Raw genomic sequence first — 11019 nt, 5'->3', positions numbered from 1 at the left:
TGATTGCATTAAACTGTATAAAATGACAGCCTCAGTATTGTCTGTCTCCTCCCTCTGCCTTTCACTGACTGTACAAGTTTCAATTAAGTTGGAGGCTGTCAGAATATTTTGTAGGCTTCCATGTAAGGAACAGCAGATATTGCTGTAGTGAACTGGGCTATTGTTGGTGAGCAAGGAAAATGAGCCTTTGAAGGGGATTGTTTTGAATATGTATGATTTAAGTAAAATAGTCTTTGCCAAGCCATACCACAGATGTTCCTGTTATCTTTGTTTTCTAATGAATCTTTTTAAAGTTTTAGTTAAAATGTTTGGAGATTTGAACATATATAATTAGATTTCACTCACCAAACAAAAGCATTATTCTTGCCATCTGTATGTTCTCTGGGGGGCTATATTGTAAATTCCATAATGGACTATAAAACAGACCATTACATAATTGTACTTCTAATTTAGCTTAAAATCTGTAGGATGTCAAATGATGAAAGCATGCCCACTGCCTCTTCTAGCTCCATCAGGCAGAGTTCTGGAATTACTTCATAGATCATGTAGCCACACCTGAGGTAGCACTGAAGGGGTGTAGACAATGGCTATGAGGAAAAAAAGTTGGAGAAAAAGGTTTGACAAACCAATATGTTTTTGTGATACTGTTCTTGTTGAACTTTTTTCATTCTGTTCCTCGTCATTTCCTCCCATGTGAGAACTCCTAGACTTTTCCCCCAGACAACACATTCTTTATTGCTTGATGAACAGCCATTTGGAAGTGTTCATTTTGTTGTTGTTGTCCCTTCTGTCTACAGCATTAATAGCTTCACTATGAATGAAACCAGGTGGGGGAGTCCTTGCAGGAATGTTTGTTATTCCTATAGACACCTACACATACTGAAATAATAAAACATCTGGGAACTTTCATTTTTAAGTGGCATTTCAGAACTGATTGATGTTTATACTCTGTTACCTGCTTGGAAGATGAAAGAAATATTTATTTCTATAGGTTAGATCTTATTGTGGTAAATTAAAACAGAATAATTGAGTTCAGCTGATATGAAATGGTTGAGTATAGTTGGTGATCTGAACAGCTCATTCAGGGCTTCATTGCCCGATACTTGAAGCTGTAAAGAAAATGGCAAACAAACAAAAATTCCTGGGTCAAAAAGCATGTGAAAATAGAGGCATAAACGCTAAAGTACTAGATAAAAGCAAGTACTTCTGAATCCTCAGAGAAGTCCCTAGAAAGAGCACATTACAGAACGTCTCGTGTATTTAATGCATGCTGGGATGAGGATTATTTCCACTTCTTGTCTCTGATATTTACACGATTTTATACTATTCCCCCACTTTTTCATGTTTGTTTTATTGGTTCCCCCCTCCCTTCTGTTGTCCCCATGGCTAACGTTTATCTCTCACTGCGTTGGCAAATAGCAGCTCAGCAGGCAAATGCCTGATGCAAGAACATAGAAGTTCAGGCAGATGAATCAGGACTCTGCAGGAAAGCCTTTTCTTGGCTGTCACTGCTTGGTGACAATTGACAGGCTGCTCCAGAGGTGAATTGTGCTTTCCTGTATTGCTGCCAGACAATGGAGACTTTGGTTTCAATGGGTTTCTGTTGCTAGACCAGAATGATGGTCTGTAACTCTAAGTGTAATGAGAAAATGAGGCTTTTTTTTCTGTAATTCTCTTACTATGCAGGGCAGATGCTCTGTTTTGAAAGATGAACCCCGTGGGTTCATGAAATCTACCACAGAGAGCTGCAAATTAAGAACATGTGTGGGATGTGTTGTTTTTTGACCTCCCCATTGCACTCTCTTTGATAGAGGGCAACTAAAATTAAGTGACCTGGGAGGGACAGAGCAGTAAATGTAATTTACAGCTTTTGTTGGGTATTAAGGACACTTGTTTGATTGCTTCAGGAGGAGTGGAGGAGAGAGACTTCCCCAAGTTGGGATGAAGTCATACACTGTCCTGCATCCACAATTCACTGTAGCAATTCCATTGGAACTTTAAGGGGTAATGGAGGAGTAAATTAGTCTGTATTGCATTTATGTATTTAATACATACCTCAAAATATTACTGTCCTTTATGGAGTATGTCTTGCTATGAATAATTAGTATTATCAATGACAGAATTTTGTTATTAATGCAAGCTTTTTGTGTTTGATCACTGAGATGTGAAATATTTACCAACACGTGCTATCTTTGGATTTATCTGTTTTCAACTTACATGATTTTTCCAGTGATGCCTGCGGCTTGCTGGGTTAAATGGTGTCTGAGAAAGGCTTTAGCGTTCACTGCTTGACTGCTTTATGTGGCATTAAATGTGCTTAATGATACAGTATTATGGGTAGTAATGAACAAAATATAACTGCAGTGTACAACACTGATTAAATTACTGTGTTTTTCTTAACCTAAACTTCTAAATCAAGATTTGTAAGTTGATTAATGTTAGTCATGCGTGAAAGCCTGTCTGAATTAGATTCTCAAATCTGCTATAGGTCACACTTAGAGAATTCTGATAAGTAGAAATCTATGGTATGATGTTTGAGGTGGTCTTCAGTAAGATGTGATGCAAATATGTGAATATGGAAGATGTTTGAATTGACTTCCCCCCCCTCCTCTAAAACATTTAGGAATGGTCCAGTATTGCCATTGTCAAAGTTATACATGTGTTGTAAAATGTGTAGTATTGATGCTGTTAGAAAGACAAGTGTAGCTGATTTATATAGTTCAGGATTTGTACCAAGGATGTGAAGATAATTCAGGTGTTGTATATTCATGACCTTAATAAACACATGACAGCTTTAATTATCTGAAGTTTCAAACCTGTGTGTGTGGAAGTGAGGCAGAAAGGGGAAGTGGGTAAGCTATTGCTTGTTTGGTTTGCTTATTTGTTACAACACTACTCAAGCATAACTTTCTCCATGACCTTTTAAATTATTTGGTACTTGATGATGCACTTGATTTGAGAGTGTGTCTTTATCCTTGAGATTTAAAGTGGTCGTTGCAAAAGAATATTATGTGCAGGCAGTTCATAGATTTCTATTCCACTGAAACACTGTAGGGAAGCTCAGTCATTTGTTTTTTGACACTGACTGTATTGAGGCAGTTGCGTTTTACTGGATAAACTGGAATATTTTAAAGTAGCTGAAATTTGTGATGTGTTGACTGTTATTTTCTTTGTGTAAGTCCCACAGAAGAACAGGTCTTCTGCTAATGTTATCGCGTTTTGGTTTGTACATCACTTTCTTGAAATCTATAGTGAAACCTATTTAATGAGTGCAAATTTTTCTGTTCATGTGTCTTCTGTGGATTAATTCTCCTATTTAGATATTGCTTCAAATTTTCATTGAATATATCTACATAATTCTTGTTTATATATGACTTGCCTGCAATTTATTTCAGACATTCCCAAAATTAACATAGGTGCAGATGTCTGTGACATGGCTTACCCAAGGAAAGGAATGGTTTTTGTGAAGACTTACCTTTCAAAAAAAAGTATTTCATTCTTCTCTTAAAGCTTACACTAGTAATTTCCTTTTTTCAGGAAGCAAAATTTAGTCTTTCTGCATAGCTTTTATTTCTTTTTAAAAAAAGCTTTTCAGTTCTAAAGCTTATAGAATTCCCTGTTGGTACATAAACTGATACAATGAGTACAGTTTCTTTTTAGTTTCAATGTAATTTCTGCAATAAGCTATTCATGTGTTCCTGTTTAATGGCACTTTTTTGGAGGCTCATATGAAAAAGATTTGTTGCGTGGAGAATCTGTTTGCCAAGTTTCAAATGAAATTAAAATTTCACTGGAGTTATGAACCCCTAAATACAGAGACCTATGAGAAACATGCTGAAAAACATATTGCAAATATAATTCCCTAGCAAAATGTTGTGAATATCCTACTGCATGCTGCTGCACGTTCTTGTTGTAATTTGTACGCATACAGTATACAAGGGAGAAGAGAAATCTGTCACTCCAAGCCGTTACTTCAAAGAAACTGCAAAAGAAACCAGCCCTTTCCAACCATTTGTCTCTGGGAAGAAATGAAATTTTCAGTTTATTCAGCTCCACTGTCTTAGTGATTGAAATAAGAATTAAAAATAAATCTCATGCAACTCTGAGGTCCCTAATTTGGACACTGCCATTTAAGAATAACACATGGAGGAAAGCCCAGGGCTCATTTTAATTGGATTGTGTTGGGAAAGGCTGCCACAAGATGCTCTGGACCAGATTCCACATAAAGTGGTGGTGTTCTTTCAGGTAGAGATGAACTTCTCAAGCCCCACAAATCATATTTGTGCCTTTTTAGTTCTCTTTTATAGTTACAAATCTAACTACTGTATGAACAAATGGATCTTTGATTCCAGAGTTTCTTAAATCTTCAAACTGATGAGAATAACTACATGCTTATGGCTTTGTTCTTCCCACACTACTTCAAGAGCTTCTTGGCATATCATAGCTATCTCTGTATTTGGCTATTAAACTTCTGTTAATTTGGGAAATACAGCATCTAACTATCAGAAATACGAGTAACATTTTGAATGGGTTTGATGTGATTTGTAACCTTTCACTTGAGTATATTTTGAACAAGGTTATTATGTGGAATGTCTGCATTTTTTTAAGCAGCAAGAACGACAGTGTATATATAGGCTATATATATAGCCAATATATATATAACCTATATAAATTAGGTTTTTAAAAATTGTATAATAAAGGAGAGGGAGGGAAGTATAATAAAAAAAAATGTATTTATCCTTTAGGGCTTTAAATTTCAGATGACTTGCCAGTAAATGCCCCCTTGATCAAGTCAGACATAGTGTGGAGTGCTGAGATTCTGAGAAGCCTTCCTAAGCTAGTTTCTTGGGATAGAAGAAACACAAGTCTGAAGCTAACTTTAAATGGATATTTTTAAGGACATCTGATGTAGCAAATCAGGATTGGTATTTTCTTGTGTTGCAAAGCTTTGAAAGTACTGTTGTTACTAATACTGCATTCACTGGTATAAATACTGAGCTCAAACCATGAAGTGGTTTAACCTCTTTATATCAAAGAACTTTTCTTCAAAACTTGAGCTAAACTGATAGTTTGAGACCTGTAGGCATTAACTAATTCACTGACTGTGTGTCAGATACTATACAAATCCTGAATAGGAGATTGTCCCTTCTAAAAAACATCCTAACAACAATTGAAAGACCCTCTGCTCCTCTAACAAGAAAAAACCAAACCAACAACAACCCTTGCACAATCCCGTGTTTTCTGAATGCCTTATTTTTCCTCTGTTGGTGGGAAAACTGGTGCAATACAAAGGCGCCTGAGACAAAATGAAGAATAACAATCAAGCCTGAGTCCAAGTTTAATGTCCTGTTCACTATAGAGCAGTGCCTTTCAAACAGTTGAAGAGAGAGTAATCAAATACTCTATAAATAATCACAAGTCCATTAATTATGAAATGTAAAGAATAGGTAACATAGTTTGATGAAGATGCACTTAACAGTATATACCTTTATGTGTACCATTGCTTTGAACCCTGTGTGAAAAGCAACAGTCTTTTTGGAAGAAGAAAAATAATGGATACCCTTTAGAAAGGTAATGGCATGCCTATATATCACTGAAACAGGAGGCAGAACACATAACAAATTAATGATTATTTGTATACCTAATAAGGCAATGTCAAGGACAGCTAGTGTACCAGACAGTACATGAATGTGAATGATAAAAGGGAATGCAAACAGCCACTAAGAAAGCTACAGGTGAATTACTGCATCATTAAAACCAAATACAAAGTGGGCTTATGACTAACAGAAAGACTACCTCTCTGTTATTCCTAATATCTGGGAATGTTTATCATGATGTAACTTAGTACTGTCAAATAAGGACCTTTTGGAGGGGGACAGTATAGAAAAACTGATTATGAACTAAAATATTTCTTTGTAGAGCTTGATTGCTGTGAGGCTGAGTGTGGAGCCACCCTACATGTACATGAAGCTATTTTTTTAACATGAAAAAAATAATCTAAAAAGGTAACCTTAGGATGAGCCTATGTTTTGAAGTTAGGTTTCTTTTTTTTATTAATGGCTGAGACATTGTTTTTAAACTAAAAAAACGTTGGCATGAACTTTTTCTATAGGAGGAAATGCTGTACATTCTGCCGCTGCACGCTGTGAAGTGTCTCTGGTCTTTTCCTCTTCCAAGCTTCTTGGAAGAAGAAAAGAGTATGAAGTGGTCACCTGGGCTGCTTGCAACTGCAACCTTCTGAAAGAATGGTCCGTTTTTTACAAGGTATTACAAAATAATATAAGAAGAAAATAGTATTTTTTAGGAGTGCAACACTTTGTCCTCACTGTAGAGGAACATTTTTTATTTTTCCCATTTAAAAACATGAAGTTTGTAAACTTTACAGCTTATGCTGTAAATATAAATCTTTAATAATGAGGTAAGAGAACTGTTGTGATTTGTCAGTCTTCAGCGCTGAGTTTCAACTGACTCTAGTTACAGCCTAATGAAATTCAAATAGCTGGACTGAAAGTTAGAGGAGGATGACACATGAGGCTGATATTAATAATGTATGTAAGCAAATAGACTTTTGGTAGCAATTCCAACAATTACAAAGAGATGTCTGTCTCAGTGTGACAGGCACTAGAAAACAGGTTTTAAACTGAGGATCAGCAGTTTCAAACAGCTTTCGTGTCCACTGAGCTCCAGTCCAGTAAAAGGCATCCCCTGCTGTGCAGCAAATGCCCACTTCATTTCATAACAATCTGGCCAAATAAGCAGTTACAGATTTTCCTCCTTCCGAAGCTGTCAACCATATCAAGTGTGATGTGGAACTGAAGTACTGTCTGTACTTGATCATTTGTCACAGTGGAAATGACTAGTTTTGTTGCTTGTTTGGTGACAAAGCAGTAGTGAAGTGTGTGAGCTAAATCACCCCATGTGCTAGAAAACATGAAACTGCCTCCTATTTTGTGCTTTCTACTAGGAAGTAGAAAATGTTTTTGATTCTGTTAATTTTGTATAGATTTTGGTGTGGCTAAATGATCATGAAAACCATTTATGACTAGACATGAAGGTCAAAACCTTCATGTTGCTTTAGATTCTTCTGTTTATTATATTTCTTTTCAAGTAATAGTTTCTAGCTTTCTCTATTGTTCATCCTGAACTCTGTCAATGACCTGGAAGGAAGATGATCTTGTCTGTCCTCCTGTCAGGAAAATCCAAGAAAAATTAATGTGTCAAATAAATCTTATGTCTTACATAATTGGTTTGGTGTGAGATTCAGGATACATCCATGCCATCATTTTCTGACACATGGTGCTTGGCTGAATATTCATTGGTAAGACATTGTGCAGTTCTTCTTGAGCTTCCCCCCTACTGACCTACTGGAGATTTGTCGGTGTCAATTTTACTCCTAAATACCTAACAAATATTCTATATAGTGAGTTAAAATAAGCTGGTAACCTAGGAAGGCTTGAATTAATGAGCACACTTTAAACTTTGATAAAGTACTTCAGTGATTTAGAAGAAGTTGGAATTTGCTGAGACAAACCTAGAAGTTAAGGGATGATTTTATTGATGGGCAGATGTTTATCAAGTAGCTTCAATGGCTACAGAACTTTAGAAAGTGACAAAGCAAGCCAGTGATAACATAGATAACACTTGAACAGGGTATTTATTCACTATTGTCAACGGGGATCCATCAGATTTAGATGCAAGTAGTTGATCTGATGATAAACACAGCCTGTCTTTGTTTATAGGAAAAAAAATCTAATAATCTTTCAGTGCAGCATTCTCCCAAAAGCTTTATCAGTTTTCTTTGTTGCTCAGTGAATTAAGTCTCTCTTCATATACATCTTTCTCCTGACTCAGCAGTGTCTGCTGTGGTGATTAAAGTCACACCAGAATGGACTTCTCCTCCACTTGGGTTTGAGCAATGTCTTGCATTATGTGACAACCTGGTGACCCAAAGAGCAAGAAGTATAATCTGTTACACTTGTAGCTATGTAACTTCTCCAAAAGTACTCCTATTACTCAGTTGGTTAGTGATTGGAGGAAGATTACCCAACTTTTGCAGCAGAAAGCATCACAAGTGTCAAACTTGTGGTGCTCCTTTGGTGATACTGATTGACTCTTCAACACTGACTCCAAGATGCTTGTTCCCATGAATGTAAACAATATTTTGAATCTTAAAAAGTAAAAGTTAGATTGGCAATTTCCCTGCACTCTTCAGGTGCTTTATTCTCACCTAAGACTTTCTGGAGTATTTACATAATCTCATAATAAGTAGCTTGGTCCTGGCAGGTTTTTGGTTGTTAAGCCACCATTGAAGGAGAGGAGATGAGTTACTCTTTCTCATCCTTATAGTTAGTTCAATCCAGGAAAGATGCTAGCTGATAGGCCCAAAGGCAGAGAGCAAGAAGGGGCTAATGTCCAAAGTTGCCCAGTCCACTAACAAGCAGTCCTCATTTAAAAAAGATGTACATGCCCTCATGGTCTGTCTTTATGGTCTTCTGCTAGCAGATGTGCTAGCACGTTTCTTGCCTTTGGGGAAACTATGAAAAGGCAGCTATGTCACCACAGTTAGCATGATGTTGTGCTAGATCATAAATCTTGCTGAAGGGAAGTCTTTAAACCTCAAGTGAAGCAGTTCATTTTTTTAGCTATCACTACCCGGATTTGGGAAGTCCTGCTGGCTTGTATCCAAGCCCCATGCGTGGCCTCAGTGATTGGATTTTCCCACAAAGCACCAGAGATGTGTGGTGGTGGCTCTGCTTGACGCAGAGAGCTGTTGCAGGGAATATTTGGCAGCAGCTCTGGTTCAGAAGAAGCTCCTCAGTATCAGATGCTGATTGCAGGGTTGAGGAGCAGAGCTCACCTGGGATGTGGGAGACACCAGAGCCTTGAGGCTTCAGTGGCTTCTGAGCAATTTTGCAGTGTTCTAGTCCTTGTTGATATTGTATTCATATTTTTCCTTGTTGACTTGCTTCATTACTCTTCCTATTATTTTTATTTTTTTTGCTGACTGTTGCTGAAGTCCTGCTTTTGTGCTCATGAAGAATGAAAACAGATGTTGAATTCTTAATGTAAACATTCATAAACTGAGAAGCCAGCCCTGGGGTATAAGTCTCAAAGTATGTCTTTAAAGATTTCTCTTCCATGGCCCTTGCTCTGTGTGCTTATTCTGTTGCTGAAGCTGAAGCCTCATTATCACTGAGGAGGAGCAAGTTTCAGAGGTTATGATAAATAGTTCTGTTTAAAGCCTCAGCTTGGGAATAATCTGAAAAGAAAGCAGGGTGTTAAAAGGTTGTTGGGAAAGAAACAGAGAACAAAAGAGAACATGTGTATTAATCCCTGTTTTTCCTGTCTACCTGTTAAATATCACCTTTAGCTCTGGTTTCTGTTGTTTGGAAAGGGATATAGTAAGCACATCTGGACCAGGTTCAGAGAAGGACAGCAAGAAACTGAAGCTACAGGAGAGTTTCTGTGTAAGGGACAGCTGAATATGGGGCAGCAGAGCTGCTCAGCTGGGAAGAGACCATAGATGGGGGGTATTGAGATATAATCCTGCAAAATAAAGAGGTTTCAAGAAGGAAAAGAGAAACAAAAGGAGTTGAATTAGGGGTGAAAAAAGCACCTACTGAACCAACCGCTCCAAAAGGCGATGAGAGGAGAGGAGGGAGACCGTGCCTGTGCTTCCTCTAGAAAGGAGAAGCCTGAAGTCGGGGAAAAACCAAGTGGTGGGAGAGGATGCCCGTGTTGCGCCACCCTCCCTCCACCTTTTGGGGGCTGTCAGAATGCAGGGTCCAGAGTGAGAGCAGCAGCCTCCTGCACTGGGGCAGAGGTTGGGCTTCAGTGTCTGGTCTGGGGTTCCTCACTGTGGGATTCTTCTTGCGGGGGAACCAGGATGTTGTCCTGGGCCAGGAACTCCTGTGAGTGCTGCAGCTTGACTGCAGGACTTGGTGGGCACTTGCTCTTCTCTCCCAGCTGTGTGGAAAAAAAGGCAGAGGAAAAAGAAGGATTACAAAAATTATTCATAGGTTCAGAGCATGCGTTTGAATCCACAACCAATTTTTTATTTCATTGAGCTCCAATTACAAATACTTTTTTCACATGTGATGACTTTTTCAGAGAGAAGAAAAACTGGAACTCTCAATGGTTATTTTTTCTTTTCTGGTCGCATTTTGCTACATGAAGGGAATTCTGACATAACACTTGCAGGCTGACAGTTTAAAAAACCCAGGGAGTTTAATCATTAAAAAATAAACCAACTACATATTGGCAAAAAACCCCAGCAAAATTTAAATTGGGTTAACTAGTTACTATAGCCTCAGGCTTCTGCATCAACTAGTTTGGCAATTATTTTCCTTCTTGTCAAAAATAGAGAAATGCTAAAGGCAAGTGCTATACCATGTAGCACACATCCTGAATTCTGCATTTGCAGCCGCTCATATGCTGACAGTGCGCTCCAGAAAAATTAATGATGCCAAACTCTAATAGCAAATGTCTTTTAAAGAGTGCTATTAAATAAGGCAAGTCAGCCTTGAGAATATTTTGTTTGTTTAAGGGGGGTGTGGTAGGCAGGAAGACAAAACTGATTTGGGTTAAATTTTAAAAGTTTCCTCTGGGCATCTGAGGAGCAATGCTGGGAAACCAGTTTTTCCACTCTCAGCTCCTCAGCACTGAATTAAACTTTTTCTTTGGTTTCAGTGTGCATACAATAACCATGTCTTAGATCTACATTTGTAACCAGCTAAGCTAGTTTCAACATATCCCAGTTTTGTTCTTTTCCAATTACAGCCCACGCCATCCTCAAGTTTACCTGGTAACTTTGTTTTCCACAAACAGTTCTAAAGAAATTATAGCTTGGAAGTGTTTTTTTCTTCACTATAACTACTTTTGAAGGAAGACAGTGCTTTGCTTGAAAATAAGCAAATGACAGAAACAAAACAGTGTCATAATAATTATTATTCCTGTTGACATGGAACTGTTGCAATTGCAGAGATGTTAATGTGTTGGTTTTTTTTTTTTGAAGCAGGA

The sequence above is a fragment of the Chaetura pelagica genome, unplaced genomic scaffold, assembly GCF_000747805.2.
Source record: "Chaetura pelagica isolate M959 unplaced genomic scaffold, ChaPel_1.0 scaffold221, whole genome shotgun sequence".
Classification (NCBI taxonomy): domain Eukaryota; kingdom Metazoa; phylum Chordata; class Aves; order Apodiformes; family Apodidae; genus Chaetura; species Chaetura pelagica.
Note: the sequence above shows the minus strand (reverse complement) of the source record.